We start from the raw sequence: 19,156 nt of genomic DNA on the forward strand, positions 1-19,156 counted from the left end.
CTCGTCTTCCTGTCTATGTTTTGAACCATTCCTTTGACACTAGTTATAGATTCCGATGCTTCACTCTAAGTTTACTGTATCCCTTGGACCTTTTTATTGACGATGAAACACAGAAATTGCATCGGAATTAAATAGAAAAGGCACAATGCCGACTAAAGTACAAGAAGACTGACTCTTCCTACTGTCTATGCTTTGAACCATTCCTGTGACACTAGTTATAGATTTCGATGCATCACTTCAAGTTCACTGTATCCCTCTGACCTTCTTATTGACGATGAAACACAGAAATTGCATCGGAATTAAATACAAAAGGCACAATGCCGGATTAAGTACCAGAAGACTTACCCATCTTACTGTCTATGTTTTGAACCATTCATGTGACACGAGTTATAGATCTGATGCTTCACTCCAGGTTTATTGTATCCCTTGGACCTTTTTACTGACGATGAAACACAGAAATTGCATCGGAATTAAATACAAAAGGCACAATGCCGACTTAAGTACAAGAAGACTGGCTCTTCTTACTGACTATGCTTTGAACCACTCCTGTGACACTAGTTACAGATTCCGATGCATCACTCCAGGTTTACTGTATCCCTTGGACCTTCTTATTGACGATGAAAGACCGAAATTGCATCGAAATTAAATACAAAAGGCACAATGCCGACTTAAGTACAAGAAGACTGGCTCTTCTTACTGACTATGGTTTGAACCATTCCTGTGACACTAGTTATAGATTCCGAGGCTTCACTTCAGGTTCACTGTATCCCTTGGACCTTCTTATTGACGATGAAACACAGAAATTGCATCGGAATTAAATAGTAAATGCAAATTGCCGACTTAAGTACAAGAAGACTGACTCTTCCTACTGTCTATATTTTGAACCATTCCCGTGACACTAGTTATAGATTCCGATGCTTCACTTCAGGTTTACTGTATCCCTCTGCCCACCTTATTGACGATGAAACACAGAAATTGCATCGGCATTAAATACAAAAGGCACAATGCCGACATAAGTACAAGATAACTGACTCTTCTTACTGACTATGTTTTTAACCTTTCCTGTGACACCAATTATAGACTCTGATGCTACACTTCATGTGTACTGTATTCGTAGGACCGTCTTATTGAAGATGAAACACAGAAAATGCATCGGAATTAAATACAAAAGGCACAATGCCGACTTAAGTACAAGGATACTGACTCTTCTTACTGACTATGTTTTGAACCACTCCTGTGACACTAGTTACAGATTCCGATGCTTCACTCCATTTTTACTGTATCCCTTGGATCTTCTTATTGACGATGAAACACAGAAATTGCATCGGAATTAAATACAAAAGGCACAATGATGACTTAAGTACAAGAAGACTGACTCTTCTTACTGACTATGGTTTGAACCACTCCTGTGACACTAGTTACAGATTCCGATGCTTCACTCCTGGTTTACTGTATCCCTTGCATCTTCTTATTGACGATTAAACACAGAAATTGCATCGGAATTAAATACAAAAGGCACAGTGCCGACTTAAGTACAAAAAGACTTACTCTTCTTACTGACTATGTTTTGAACCATTCCTGTGACACTAGTTATAGATTCCGAGGCTTCACTTCAGGTTCACGGTATCCCTTTGACCTTCTTATTGACGATGAAACACAGAAATTGCTTCGGAATTAAATAGAAAATGCACAATGCCGACTTAACTACAAGAACACCGACTCTTGCCACTGTCTATGATTTGAACCATTCCTGTGACACTAGTTATAGATTCCGATGCTTCACTTAAGGTTTACTGTATCCCTTGGACCTTCTTATTGACGATGAAGCACAGAAATTGCATCGGAATTAAATACAAAAGGCAGAATGCCGACTTAAGTACAAGAAGATTGACTCTTCCTACTGTCTATGTTTTGAACCATTCATGTGACACGAGTTATAGATCTGATGCTTCACTCCAGGTTTACTGTGTCCCTTGGACCTTATTGACGATGAAACACAGAAATTGCATCGGAATTAAATACAAAAGGCACAATGGCGACTTAAGTACAAGAAGACTGACTCTTCTTACTGACTATGTTTTGAACCATTCATGTGACACTAGCTATAAATTTCGGTGCTTCACTTCAGGTTTACTGTATCCCTTGGACCTTCGTATTGACGATGAAACACAGAAATTGCATCGGAATTAAATACAAAAGGCACAATGCCGTCTTAAGTACAAGAGGACTGTCTCTTCTTACTGACTATGTTTTGAACCATTCCTGTGACACTAGTTTTTTATTGCGATGCTTCACTTGAGGTTTACTGTATCCCTCGGACCTTCTTATATACGATGATACACAGAAATTGCATCGGAATTAAATACAAAATTCACAATGCCGACTTAAGTACAAGAAGACTGACTCTTCTTACTATGTCTTGAACCATTCCTGTGACACTAGTTATAGATTCCGATGCTTCACTTCAAGTTTACTGTATCAGTCTGACATCTACATCTACATCTACATCTATACTCCGCGAGCCACCTTACGGTGTGTGGCGGAGGGTACTTATTGTACCACTATCTGATCCCCCCTTCCCTGTTCCATTCACGAATTGTGCGTGGAAAGAACGACTGCTTGTAAGTCTCCGTATTTGCTCTAATTTCTCGGATCTTTTCGTTGTGATCATTGCGCGAGATATATGTGGGCGGTAGTAATATGTTGCCCATCTCTTCCCGGAATGTACTCTCTCGTAATTTCGATAATAAACCTCTCCGTATTGCGTAACGCCTTTCTTGAAGTGTCCGCCACTGGAGCTTGTTCAGCATCTCCGTAACGCTCTCGCGCTGACTAAATGTCCCCATGACGAATCGCGCTGCTTTTCGCTGGATCATGTCTATCTCTTCTATTAATCCAACCTGGTAAGGGTCCCATACTGATGAGCAATACTCAAGAATCGGACGAACAAGCGTTTTGTAAGCTACTTCTTTCGTCGATGAGTCACATTTTCTTAGAATTCTTCCTATGAATCTCAACCTGGCGCCTGCTTTTCCCACTATTTGTTTTATGTGATCATTCCACTTCAGATCGCTCCGGATAGTAACTCCTAAGTATTTTACGGTCGTTACCGCTTCCAATGATTTACCACCTATGGCATAATCGTACTGGAATGGATTTCTGCCCCTATGTATGCGCATTATATTACATTTATCTACGTTTAGGGAAAGCTGCCAGCTGTCCCACCATGCATTAATCCTCTGCAGGTCCTCCTGGAGTACGTACGAGTCTTCTGATGTTGCTACTTTCTTGTAGACAACCGTGTCATCTGCAAATAGCCTCACGGAGCTACCGATGTTGTCAAGTAAGTCATTTATGTATATTGTAAACAATAAAGGTCCTATCACGCTTCCCTGCGGTACTCCCGAAATTACCTCTACATCTGCAGATTTTGAACCGTTAAGAATGACATGTTGTGTTCTTTCTTCTAGGAAATCCTGAATCCAATCACAAACCTGGTCCGATATTCCGTAAGCTCGTATTTTTTTCACTAAACGTAAGTGCGGAACCGTATCAAATGCCTTCCTGAAGTCCAGGAATACGGCATCAATCTGCTCGCCAGTGTCTACGGCACTGTGAATTTCTTGGGCAAATAGCGCGAGTTGAGTTTCACATGATCTCTGTTTGCGGAATCCATGTTGGTTATGATGAAGGAGATTTGTATTATCTAAGAACGTCATAATACGAGAACACAAAACATGTTCCATTATTCTACAACAGATTGACGTAAGCGAAATAGGCCTATAATTATTCGCATCTGATTTATGACCCTTCTTGAAAATGGGAACGACCTGCGCTTTCTTCCAGTCGCTAGGTACTTTACGTTCTTCCAGCGATCTACGATAAATTGCTGATAGAAAGGGGGCAAGTTCTTTAGCATAATCACTGTAGAATCTTAAGGGTATCTCGTCTGGTCCGGATGCTTTTCCGCTACTAAGTGATAGCAGTTGTTTTTCAATTCCGATATCGTTTATTTCAATATTTTCCATTTTGGCGTCCGTGCGACGGCTGAAGTCAGGGACCGTGTTACGATTTTCCGCAGTGAAACAGTTTCGGAACACTGAATTCAGTATTTCTGCCTTTCTTCGGTCGTCCTCTGTTTCGGTTCCATCGTGGTCAACGAGTGACTGAATAGGGGATTTAGATCCGCTTACCGATTTTACATATGACCAAAACTTTTTAGGGTTCTTGTTTAGATTGTTTGCCAATGTTTTATGTTCGAATTCGTTGAATGCTTCTCTCATTGCTCTCTTTACGCTCTTTTTCGCTTCGTTCAGCTTTTCCTTATCAGCTATGATTCGACTACTCTTAAACCTGTGATGAAGCTTTCTTAGTTTCCGTAGTACCTTTCGTACATGATTGTTATACCACGGTGGATCTTTCCCCTCGCTTTGGACCTTAGTCGGTACGAACTTATCTAAGGCGTACTGGACGTTGTTTCTGAATTTTTTCCATTTTTGTTCCACATCCTCTTCCTCAGAAATGAACGTTTGATGGTGGTCACTCAGATATTCTGCGATTTGTGCCCTATCACTCTTGTTAAGCAAATATATTTTCCTTCCTTTCTTGGCATTTCTTATTACACTTGTAGTCATTGATGCAACCACTGACTTATGATCACTGATACCCTCTTCTACATTCACGGAGTCGAAAAGTTCCGGTCTATTTGTTGCTATGAGGTCTAAAACGTTAGCTTCACGAGTTGGTTCTCTAACTATCTGCTCGAAGTAATTCTCGGACAAGGCAGTCAGGGTAATGTCACAAGAGTCTCTGTCCCTGGCTCCAGTTCTGATTGTGTGACTATCCCATTCTATACCTGGTAGATTGAAGTCTCCCCATATTACAATAGTATGATCACGAAACTTCTTCACGACGTTCTGCAGGTTCTCTCTGAGGCGCTCAACTACTACGGTTGCTGATGCAGGTGGTCTATAGAAGCATCCGACTATCATATCTGACCCACCTTTGATACTTAACTTAACCCAGATTATTTCACATTCGCATTCGCTAATAACTTCACTGGATATTATTGAATTCTTTACTGCTATAAATACTCCTCCACCATTGGCGTTTATCCTATCCTTGCGGTATGTATTCCATTCTGTGTCTAGGATTTCGTTACTGTTCACTTCCGGTTTTAACCAACTTTCCGTTCCTAATACTATATGCGCACTATTTCCTTCAATAAGAGATACTAATTCAGGAACCTTGCCCTGGATACTCCTGCAGTTTACCAATATTACGTTAACTTTTCCTGTTTTTGGTCTCTGAGGACGGACATTCTTTATCAGCGATGATAATGTCCTCTCTGGTAAGCCGTCAGGTATTTTATCGTTTCGCCCAAGGGGGGGTCCCTCTAACCTAAAAAACCCCCGTGTGCACGCCACACGTACTCTGCTACCCTAGTAGCTGCTTCCGGTGTGTAGTGCACGCCTGACCTGTCTAGGGGGGCCCTACAGTTCTCCACCCAATAACGGAGGTCGATGAATTTGCAACCATTATAGTCGCAGAGTCGTCTGAGCCTCTGGTTTAGACCCTCCACACGGCTCCAAACCAGAGGACCGAGATCGACTCTGGGCACTATGCTGCAGATATTAAGCTCAACTTGCACTCCGCGTGCGATGCTGGTTGTCTTCACCAAATCAGCCAGCCGCCGGAAGGAACCAAGGATGGCCTCAGACGACGATTGACGATAAAACACAGTAATTACATCGGAAATTAATACAAAAGGCACAATGCCGATTTAAGTACAAGAAGACTGACTCTTCTTACTGTCTTTGTTGTGAACCATTCCTGTGACACTAGTTATAGATCCCGATGCTTCACTTCAGATTTACTGTATCCCTCTGACCTTGGTGATGACGATAAAACACAGAAATTGCATCGGAATTAAATAAAAAAGGCACAATGCCGACTTAAGTACAAGAAGACTGACCCTTCCTTCTGTCTATGTTTTGAACCACTCCTGTGACAGTAGTTACAGATTCCGATGCTTCACTCCAGGTTTACTGTATCCCTTGGACCTTCTCATTGACGATGAAACACAGAAATTGCATCGGAATTAAATACAAAAGGCACAATGCCGACTTAAGTACAAGAAGACTGGCTCTTCTTACTGACTACGCTTTGAACCATTCCTGTGACACTAGTTATAGATTCCGATGCTTCACTCCAGGTTTACTCTATCTCTTGGACCTTCTAATTGACGATGAAACACAGAAATTGCGTAGGAATTAAATACAAAAGGCTCAATTCCGACTTTAGTACAAGAAGATTGACTCTTCCTACTGTCTATGTTTTGAACCAATCCTGTGACACTAGTTATAGATTCCGATGCTTCAATTTAGGTTTACTGTATTCCTCTGCCCTTCTTATTGACGATGAAACACAGAAATTGCAACGGAATTAAATACAAATGGCACAATGCCGACTTAAGTACAAGAAGACTGACTCTTCTTCTGTCTATGTTTGAACCATTCCTGTGACAGTAGTTATAGATTTCGATGCATCACTTCAGGTTTACTGTATCCCTTGAACCTTCATATTGACGATGAATCACTGAAATTGCATCGGAATTAAATACAAAAGGCACAATGCCGACTTAAGAACAATAAGACTGACTCTTCTTACTGACTATGTTTGAACCATTCCTGTGACACTAGTTATAGATTCCGATGCTTCACTTCAGGTTTACTGTATCCCACTGACCTTCTTTTTGACGATGTAACACAGAAATTGCATCGGAATTAAATTCAAAAGGCACAATGCCGTCTTAATTACAAGAAGACTGACTCTTCCTACTGACTATGTTCTGAACCATTCCTGTGACACTAGTTATAGATTCCGATGCTTCAGTTCAAGTTTACTGTATCCCTCTGACCTTCTTATTGACGATGAAACGCAGAGATTGCATCGGAATTAAATACAAAAGGCACAATGCCGGATTAAGTACAAGAAGTCTGACTCTTCTTACTGTCTATGTCTTGAACCATTCATGTGACACGAGTTATAGATTCCGATGCTTCACTCCAGGTTTACTGTATCCCGTGGACCTTCTTATTGACGATGAAACACAGAAATTGCATCGGAATTAAATACAAAAGGCACAATGGCGACTTAAGTACAAGAAGACTGACTCTTCTTACTGACTACGTTTTGAACCACTCCTGTGACACTAGTTACAGATTCCGATGCTTCACTCCAGTTTTACTGAATAACTTGGACGCTCTTATTGACGACGAAACACAGAAATTGCATCGGAATTAAATACAAAAGGCACATGCCGACTTAAGTACAAGAAGACTGGCTCATCTTACTGACTATGCTTTGAACCATTCCTGTGACACTACTTATAGATTCCGATGCTTCACTCCAGGTGTACTGAATCCCTTGTTCGTTCTTATTGACGATGAAACACAGAAATTTCATCGGAATTAAATACAAAAGGCACAATGCCGGACTAAGTACAAGAAGACTGACTCTTCTTACTGTCTATGTTTTGAACCATTCATGTGACACGAGTTATAGATTCCGATGCTTCACTCCAGGTTTACTGTATCCCGTGGACCTTCTTATTGACGATGAAACACAGAAATTGCATCGGAATTAAATACAAAAGGCACAATGGCGACTTAAGTACAAGAAGACTGACTCTTCTTACTGACTAGGTTTTGAACCTTTCATGTGACACTAGTTATAAATTCCGGTGCTTCACTTCTGGTTTACTGTTTCCCTTGGACCTTCGTATTGACGATGAAACACAGAAATTGCATCGGAATTAGATACTAAAGGCACAATGGCGTCTTCAGTATAAGAAGACTGGCTCTTCTTACTGACTATGTTTTGAACCATTCCTGTGACACTAGTTATAGATTCTGATGCTTCACTTCAGGTTTACTGTATCCCTTAGACCTTCATATTGACGATGAAACACAGAAATTGCTTTGGAATTAAATACAAAAGGCACAATGCCGACTTAAGTACAAGAAGAGTGGCTCTTCTTACTGACTATGCTTTGAACCATTCCTGTGACACTAGTTATAAATTCCGAAGCTTCACTTCAGGTTTAATGTATCCCTCTCCCTTCTTATTGACGATGAAACACAGAATTTCATCGGAATTAAATACAAAAGGCACAATGCATACTTAAGTACAAGAAGACTGACTCTGCTTACTGACTATGTTTTGAAACATTTCTGTGATACTAGTTATAGATTTCGATGCTTCACTTCAGATATTTCTGTATCCCTTGGACCTTCTTATTGACGATGAAACACAGAAATTGCATCGGAATTAAATACAAAAGGCACAATGCCGACTTAAGTACAAGAAGACTGTCTCTTCTTACAGTCTATGTTTTGAACCATCCCTGTGACACTAGTTATAGATTCCGATGCTTCACTCCAGATTTACTGTATCCCTTGGACCTTCTTATCGACGATGAAACACAGAAATTGCATCGGAATTAAATACAAAAGGCACAATGCCGAATTAAGTACAAGAAGACTGACTCTTCCTACTCTCTATGTTTTGAACCATTCCTGTGACACTAGTTATAGATTCCGATGCTTCACTTGAGGTTTACTGTATCCCTCGGACCTTCTTATGGACGATGAAGCACAGAAATTGCATCGGCATGAAATACAAAAGGCACAATGCCGACTTAAGTACAGGAAGACTTACTCTTCCATCTCTCTATGTTTTGAACCATTCCTGTGACACTAGTTATAGATTCCGATGCTTCACTTCAGTTTTGCTGTATCCATCTGACCTTCTTATTGACGATGAAACACAGAAATTGCATCGCAATTAAATAGAAAAGGCACAATACCGACTTAAGTACAAGAAGACTGACTCTTCCTACTGTTTATGTTTTGAACCATTCCTGTACCACTAGTTATAGATTCCGATGCTTCACTTCAGGTTTACTGTATCCCTTGGACCTTCGAATTGACGATGAAACACAGAAATTGCATCTGAATCAAATACAAAGGGCACAATGCCGACTTAAGTACAAGAAGACTGACTCTTCTTACCGACTATGTTTTGAACCATTCCTGTGACACTAGTTATAGACTCTGATGCTTCACTTCAGGTTTACTGTATCCCTAGGACCTTCTTATTGAAGATGAAACACAGAAATTGCATCGGAATTAAATACAAAAGGCACAATGCCAACTTAAGAACAAGAAGACTGACTCTTCTTACTGACTATGTTTTGAACCATTCCTGTGACACTAGTTATAGATTCCGATGCTTCAGTTCCAGTTTACTGTATCCCTCTGACCTTCTTTTTGCTATGAAACACAGAAATTGCATCGGAATTAAATACAAAAGGCACAATGCCGGATTAAGTACAAGAAGACTGACTCTTCTTACTGTCTATGTTTTGAACCACTCATGTGACACGAGTTATAGATTCCGATGCTTCTCTCCTGGCTTACTGTATCCCGTTGACCTTCTGATTGACGATGAAACACAGAAATTGCATCGGAATTAAATACAAAAGGCACAATGGCGACTTAAGTACAAGAAGACTGACTCTTCTTACTGACTATGTTTTGAATCATTCATGTGACACTAGTTATAAATTCCGGTGCTTCACTACAGGTTTACTGTATCCCTTGGACCTTCGTATTGACGATGTAACACAGAAATTGCATCGGAATTAAATACAAAAGGCACAATGCCGTCTTAACTACAAGAAGACTGGTTTTTCTTACTGACTATGTTTTGAACCACTCCTGTAACACTAGTTACAGATTCCGATGCTTCACTTCTGGTTTACTGAATCCCTTGGACGTTCTTATTGACGATGAAACACAGAAATTGCATCGGAATTAAATACAAAAGGCACAATGCCGACCTAAGTACAAGAAGACTGGCTCTTCTTACTGACTATGCTGTGAACCATTCCTGTGACACTAGTTATAGATTCCGAGGCTTCACTTCAGGTTCACTGTATCCTTTGGACCTTCGTATTGACGATGAAACACAGAAATTGCTTCGGAATTGAATAGAAAATGCACAATGCCGACTTAAGTACAAGAAGACTGACTCTTCCTACTGTCTATGTTTTGAACCATTCCTGTGACACTAGTTATAATTTCCGAGGCTTCACTTCAGGTTTACTGTATCCCTCTGCCCATCTTATTGACGATGAAACACAGAAATTGCATCGGAATTAAATACAAAAGGCACAATGCCGACTTAAGTACAAGAAGATTAACTCTTCTTACAGTCTATGTTTTGAACCATCCCTGTGACACTAGTTATAGATTCCGATGCGTCACTCCAGGTTTTCTGTATCCCTTGGACCTTCTTATTGACGATGAAACACAGAATTTGCACCGGAATTAAATACAAAAGGCATAATGCCGAATTAAGTACAAGAAGACTGACTCTTCTTACTGTCTATATTTTGAACAATTCATATGACACTAGTTATAGATTCCGATGCTTCATTTCAGGTTTACTGTATCCCTTGGACCTTCCTGTTGACGGTGAGACACAGAAATCGCATCGGAATTAAATAGAAAAAGCACAATGCCGACTTAAGTACAAGAAGACTGACTCTTCCTACTTTCTATGTTTTGATCCATTCCTGTGACACTAGTTTTTTATTCCGATGCTTCACTTGAGGTTTACTGTATCCCTCGGACCTTCATATGGACGATGAAACACAGAAATTGCATCGGAATGAAATACAAAAGGCACAATGCCGACTTAAGTACAAGAAGACTTACTCTTCCATCTCTCTATGTTTTGAACCATTCCTGTGACACTAGTTATAGATTCCGATGCTTCACTTCAGTTTCACTGTATCCATCTGACCTTCTAATTGACGATGAAACACAGAAATTGCATCGGAATTAAATAGAAAAAGCACAATACCGATTTAAGTACAAGAAGTCTGGCTCTTCCTACTGTTTATGTTTAGAAACATTCCTGTGACACTAGTTTTTTATTCCGATGCTTCACTTGAGGTTTACTGTATCCCTCGGACCTTCATATGGACGATGAAACACAGAAATTGCATCGGAATGAAATACAAAAGGCACAATGCCGACTTAAGTACAAGAAGACTTACTCTTCCATCTCTCTATGATTTGAACCATTCCTGTGACACTAGTTATAGATTCTGATGCTTGACTTCAGGTTTACTGTATCCCTTGGACCTTCTTATTGACCATGAAACACGGAAATTGCATCGGAATTAAATACAAAAAGCACAATGCCGGCTTAAGTACAAGAAGACTGACTCTTCTTACCGACTATGCTTTGAACCATTCCTGTGACACTAGTTTTTTATTCCGATGCTTCACTTGAGGTTTACTGTATCCCTCGGACCTTCTTATGGACGATGAAGCACAGAAATTGCATCGGCATGAAATACAAATGGCATAATGCCGACTTAAGTACAAGAAGACCTACCCCTCCATCTCTCTATGTTTTGAACCATTCCTGTGACACTATTTATAGATTCCGATGCTTCACATCAGTTTTGCTGTATCCATCTGACCTTCTTATTGACGATGAAACACAGAAATTGCATCGCAATTAAATAGAAAAGGCACAATACCGACTTAAGTACAAGAAGACTGACTCTTGCTACTGTTTATATTTTGAACCATTCCTGTGACACTAGTTATAGATTCCGATGCTTCACTTCAGGTTTACTGTATCCCTCGGACCTTCTTATTGACGATGAAACACAGAAATTGCATCGGAATTAAATACAAAAGGCACAATGCCGATTTAAGTACAAGAAGACAGACTCTTCTTACCGACTATGTTTTGAACCATTCCGGTGACACTAGTTATAGACTCTGATGCTTCACTTCAGGTTTACTGTATCCCTAGGACCTTCTTATTGAAGATGAAACACAGAAATTGCATCGGAATTAAATACAAAAGGCACAATGCAGGCTTAAGTACAAGAACTCTGTCTCGTCTAACTGTCTATGTTTTGGACCATCCCTGTGACACTAGTTATAGATTCCAATGCTTCACTCCAGGTTTACTGTATCTCTTGGACCTTCTTACTGACGATGAAACACAGAAATTGCATAGGAATTAAACACAAAAGGCACAATGCCGACTTTAGTACAAGAAGACTGACTCTTCTTACTGACTATGCTTTGAACCATCCCTGTGACACTAGTTATAGACTCTGATGCTTCACTTCAGATTTACTGTATCCCTCTGACGTTCTTATTGGCGATGAAACACAGAAATTGCGTCGGAATTAAATACAAAAGTCACAATGCCGACTTAAGTACAAGAATACTGACTCTTCTTACTGACTATGTTTTGAACCATTCCTGTGACACTAATTATAGATTCCGATGCTTCACTTGAGATTTACCTTATCCCTCTGACCTTCTTATTGACGATGAAACACAGAAATTGCATCGGAATTAAATACAAAAGGCACAATGCCGAATTAAGTACAAGAAGACTGACCCTTCTTACTGTGTATGTTTTGAACTATTCATATGACACTAGTTATAGATTCCGATGCTTCATTTCTGGTTTACTGTATCCCTTGGACCTTCCAATTGACGATGAGACACAGAAATCGCATCGGAATTAAATAGAAAAAGCATAATGCCGACTTAAGTACATGAAGACTGACTCTTCCTACTCTCTATGTCTTGAACCATTCCTGTGACACTAGTTATAGATTCTGATGCTTCACCTCAGGTATACTGTATCCCTTAGACGTCCTTATTGACGATGAAACACAGAAATTGCATCGGAATTAAATACAAAAGGCACAATGGCGACTTAAGTATAAGAAGACTTACTCTTCTTACTGACTATGTTTGAACCATTCCTGTGACACTAGTTATAGATTCCGAGGCTTCACTTCAGGTTCACTGTATCCCTTGGACCTTCTTATTGACGATGAAATACAGAAATTGCTTCGGAATTAAATAGAAAATGCACAATGCCGTCTTAAGTACAAGAAGACTGACTCTTCCTACTGTCTATGTTTTGAACCATTCCTGTGACACTAGTTATAAATTCCGAAGCTTCACTTCAGGTTTACTGTATCCCTCTGCCCTTCCTATTGACGATGAAACACAGAATTTCATCGGAATTAAATACAAAAGGCACAATGCATACTTACGTACAAGAAGACTGACTCTGCTTACTGTCTATGTTTTGAAACATTTCTGTGATACTAGTTATAGATTTCGATGCTTCACTTCAGATATTTCTGTATCCCTTGGACCTTCTTATTGACGATGAAACACAGAAATTGCATCGGAATTAAATACAAAAGGCACAATGCCGACTTAAGTACAAGAAGACTGACTCTTCTTACAGTCTATGTTTTGAACCATCCCTGTGACACTAGTTATAGATTCCGATGCTTCATTCCAGGTTTACTGTATCCCTTGGACCTTCTTATTGACGATGAAACACAGAAATTGCATCGGAAATAAATACAAAATTTACAATGCCGACTTATGTACAAGAAGACTGACTCTTCTTACTGACTATGCTTTGAACCATTCCTGCGACACTAGTTATAGTTTCCGATGCTTCACTTGAGATTTACTGTATCCCTCTGACCTTCTTACTGACGATGAAACACAGAAATTGCATCGGAATTAAATACAAAAGGCACAATGCCGAATTAAGAACAAGAAGACTGACTCTTCCTACTCTCTATGTTTTGAACCATTCCTGTGACACTAGTTATAGATTCCGATGCTTCACTTCAGTTTTCCTGTATCCATCTGACCTTCTTATTGACGATGAAACACAGAAATTGCATCGCAATTAAATAGAAAAGGCACAATACCGACTTAAGTACAAGAAGACTGACTCTTCCTACTCTCTATGTTTTGATCCATTCCTGTGACACTAGTTTTTTATTCCGATGCTTCACTTGAGGTTTACTGTATCCCTCGGACCTTCATATGGACGATGAAACACAGAAATTGCATCGGAATGAAATACAAAAGGCACAATGCCGACTTAAATACAAGAAGACTTACTCTTCCATCTCTCTATGTTTGGAACTATTCCTGTGACACTAGTTATAGATTCCGATGCTTCACTACAGTTTTACTGTATCCATCTGACCTTCTAATTGACGATGAAACACAGAAATTGCATCGGAATTAAATAGAAAAAGCACAATACCGATTTAAGTACAAAAAGTCTGACTCTTCCCACTGTTTATGTTTAGAAACATTCCTGTGACACTAGTTTTTTATTCCGATGCTTCACTTGAGGTTTACTGTATCCCTCGGACCTTCATATGGACGATGAAACACAGAAAATGCATCGGAATGAAATACAAAAGGCACAATGCCGACTTAAGTACAAGAAGACTTACTCTTCCATCTCACTATGATTTGAACCTTTCCTGTGACACTAGTTATAGATTCCGATGCTTGACTTCAGGTTTACTGTATCCCTTGGACCTTCTTATTGACCATGAAACACAGAAATAGCATCGGAATTAAATACAAAAAGCACAATGCCGGCTTAAGTACAAGGAGACTGACTCTTCTTACCGACTATGCTTTGAACCATTCCTGTGACACTAGTTATAGACTCTAAGCATCACTTCAGGTTTACTGTATCCTAGGACCTTCTTATTGAAGTAGAAACACAGAAATTGCATCGGAATTAAATACTAAAGGCACAATGCCGACTTAAGTACATGAATACTGACTCTTCTTACTGTCTATGTTTTGAACCATCCCTGTGACACTAGATATAGTTTCCGATGCTTCACTCTAGGTTTACTGTATCTCTTGGACCTTCTTACTGACGATGAAACACAGAAATTGCATCGGAATTAAATACAAAAGGCACAATGCCGACTTAAGTACAAGAATACTGACTCTTCTTACTGACTATGTTTTGAACCATTCCTGTGACACTAGTTATAGATTCCGATGCTTCACTTGAGATTTACTGTATCCCTCAGACCTTCTTATTGACGATGAAACACAGAAATTGCATCGGAATTAAATACGAAAGGCACAATGCCGAATTAAGTACAAGAAGACTGACTCTTCTTACTGTCTATGTTTTGAACTATTCATATGACACTAGTTATAGATTCCGATGCTTCATTTCAGGTTTACTGTATCCCTTGGACCTTCCAATTGACGATGAGACACAGAAATCGCATCGGAATTAAATAGAAAAAGCACAATGCCGACTTAAGTACAAGAAGACTGACTCTTCCTACTCTCTATGTTTTGAACCATTCCTGTGACACTAGTTTTTTATTCCGATGCTTCACTTGAGGTTTACTGTATCCCTCGGACCTTCTTATGGACGATGAAGCACAGAAATTGCATCGGCATGAAATACAAAAGGCACAATGCCGACTTAAGTACAAGAAGACCTACCCCTCCATCTCTCTATGTTTTGAACCATTCCTGTGACACTATTTATAGATTCCGATGCTTCACATCAGTTTTGCTGTATCCATCTGACCTTCTTATTGACGATGAAACACAGAAATTGCATCGCAATTAAATAGAAAACGCACAATACCGACTTAAGTACAAGAAGACTGACTCTTCCTACTGTTTATGTTTTGAACCATTCCTGTGACACTAGTTATAGATTCCGATGCTTCACTTCAGGTTTACTGTATCCCTTGGACCTTCTTATTGACGATGAAACACAGAAATTGCATCGGAATTAAATACAAAATTCACAATGCCGACTTATGTACAAGAAGACTGACTCTTCTTACTGACTATGCTTTGAACCATTCCTGTGACACTAGTTATAGTTTCCGATGCTTCACTTGAGATTTACTGTATCCCTCTGACCTTCTTATTGACGATGAAACACAGAAATTGCAACGGAATTAAATACAAAAGGCACAATGCCGAATTAAGTACAAGAAGACTGACTCTTTCTACTCTCTAATTTTGAACCATTCCTGTGACACTAGTTTTTTATTCCGATGCTTCACTTGAGGTTTACTGTATCCCTCGGACCTTCTTATGGACGATGAAGCACAGAAATTGCATCGGCATGAAATACAAAAGGCACAATGCCGACTTAAGTACAGGAAGACTTACTCTTCCATCTCTCTATGTTTTGAACCATTCCTGTGACACTATTTATAGATTCCGATGCTTCACTTCAGTTTTGCTGTATCCATCTGACCTTCTTATTGACGATGAAACACAGAAATTGCATCGCAATTAAATAGAAAAGGCACAATACCGACTTAAGTACAAGAAGACTGACTTTTCTTACCGACTATGTTTTGAACCATTCCTGTGACACTAGTTATAGATTCCGATGCTTCACTCCAGGTTTACTGTATCCCTTGGACCTTCTTATTGACGATGAAACACAGAAATTGCATCGTAATTAAATACAAAAGGCACAATGCCGGATTAAGTACAAGAAGACTGACTCTTCTTACTGTCTATGTTTTGAACCATTCATGTGACACGAGTTATAGATTCCGATGCTTCACTCCTGGTTTACTGTATCCCGTGGACCTTCTTATTGACGATGAAACACAGAAATTGCATCGGAATTAAATACAAAAGGCACAATGGCGACTTAAGTACAAGAAGACTGACTCTTCTTACTGACTATGTTTTGAATCATTCATGTGTCACTAGTTATAAATTCCGGTGCTTCACTTCAGGTTTACTGTATCCCTTGGACCTTCGTATTGACGATGAGACACAGATATTGCATCGGAATTAAATACAAAAGGCACAATGCCGTCTTAACTACAAGAAGACTGGCTCTTCTTACTGACTATGCTTTGAACCATTCCTGTGACACTAGTTATAGATTCCGAGGCTTCACTTCAGGTTCACTGTATCCTTTGGACCTTCTTATTGACGATGAAACACAGAAATTGCTTCGGAATTAAATAGAAAATGCACAATGCCGACTTAAGTACAAGAAGACTGACCCTTCCTACTGTCTATGATTTGAACCATTCCTGTGACACTAGTTATAAATTCCGATGCTTCACTTCAGGTTTACTGTATCCCTCTGCCCATCTTATTGAAGATGAAACACAGAAATTGCATCGGAATTAAATACAAGAGGCACAATGCATACTTAAGTACAAGAAGACTGACTCTGCTTACAGTCTATGTTTTGAACCATTTCTGTGATACTAGTTATAGATTTCGATGCTTCACTTCAGGTTTTCTGTATGCCTGGGACCTTCTTATTGACGATGAAACAAAGAAATTACATCGGAATTAAATACAAAAGGCACAATGCCGACTTAAGTACAAGAAGACTAACTCTTCTTACAGTCTATGTTTTGAACCATCCCTGTGACACTAGTTATAGATTCCGATGCTTCTCTCCAGGTTTACTGTATCCCTTGGACCTTCTTATTGACGATGAAACACAGAAATTGCATCTGAATTCAATTCAAAAGTCATAATGCCGAATTAAGTACAAGAAGCCTGACTCTTCTTACTGTCTATGTTTTGAACTATTCATATGAAACTAGTTATAGTTTCCGATGCTTCATTTCAGGTTTACTGTATCCCTTGGACCTTCCTATTGACGGTGAGACACAGAAATCGCATCGGAATTAAATAGAAAAAGCACAATGCCGACTTAAGTACAAAAAGACTGACACTTCCTACTCTCTATGTTATGAACCATTCCTGTGACACTAGTTTTTTATTCCGATGCTTCACTTGAGGTTTACTGTATCCCTCGGACCTTCATATGGACGATGAAACACAGAAATTGCATCGGAATGAAATACAAAAGGCACAATGCCGACTTAAGTACAAGAAGACTTACTCTTCCATCTCTCTATGTTTTGAACCATTCCTGTGACACTAGTTACAGATTCCGATGCTTCACTTCAGGTTTACTGTATCCCTTGGACCTTCTTATTGACGATGAAACACAGAAATTGCATCGGAATTAAATATAAAAGGCACAATGAGGACTTAAGTTCAAGAAGACAGACTCTTCTTACCGACTATGTTTTGAACCATTCCGGTGAAACTAGTTATAGACTCTGATGCTTCACTTCAGGTTTACTGTATCCCTAGGACCTTCTTATTGAAGATGAAACACAGAAATTGCATCGGAATTAAATACAAAAGGCACAATGCAGACTTAAGTACAAGAACTCTATCTCTTCTAACTGTCTATGTTTTGGACCATCCCTGTGACTCTAGTTATAGATTCCGATGCTTCACTCCAGGTTTACTGTATCTCTTGGACCTTCTTACTGACGATGAAACACAGAAATAGCGTCGGAATTAAATACAAAAGTCACAATGCCGACTTAAGTACAAGAATACTGACTCTTCTTACTGACTATGTTTTGAAACATTCCTGTGACACTAGTTATAGATTCCGATGCTTCACTTGAGATTTACTGTATCCCTCTGACCTTCTTATTGACGATGAAACACAGAAATTGCATCGGAATTAAATACAAAAGGCACAATGCCGAATTAAGTACAAGAGGACTGACCCTTCTTACTGTGTATGTTTTGAACTATTCATATGACACTAGTTATAGATTCCGATGCTTCATTTCAGGTTTACTGTATCCCTTGGACCTTCCAATTGACGATGAGACACAGAAATCGCATCGGAATTAAATAGAAAAAGCACAATGCCGACTTAAGTACAAGAAGACCTACCCCTCCATCTTTCTATGATTTGAACCATTCCTATGACACTATTTATAGATTCCGATGTTTCACTTCAGTTTTGCTGTATCCATCTAACCCTCTTATTGACGATGAAACACAGAAATTGCGTCGGAATTAAATACAAAAGTCACAATGCCGACTTAAGTACAAGAAGACTGGCTCCTCTTACTGACTATGCTTTGAACCATTCCTGTGACACTAGTTATAGATTCCGATGCTTCATTCCAGGTTTACTGAATCCCTTGTTCGTTCTTATTGACGATGAAACACAGAAATTGCATCGGAATTAAATACAAAAGGCACAATGCCGGATTAAGAACAAGAAGACTGGCTCTTCTTACTGTCTGTGTTTTGAACTATTCATGTGACACGAGTTATAGATTCCGATGCTTCACTCCAGGTTTACTGTATCCCGTGGACCTTCTTATTGACGATGAAACACAGAAATTGCA

This window comes from Schistocerca serialis, chromosome 10, assembly GCF_023864345.2.
Source record: "Schistocerca serialis cubense isolate TAMUIC-IGC-003099 chromosome 10, iqSchSeri2.2, whole genome shotgun sequence".
In the NCBI taxonomy this organism is placed as follows: Eukaryota; Metazoa; Arthropoda; class Insecta; order Orthoptera; family Acrididae; genus Schistocerca; species Schistocerca serialis.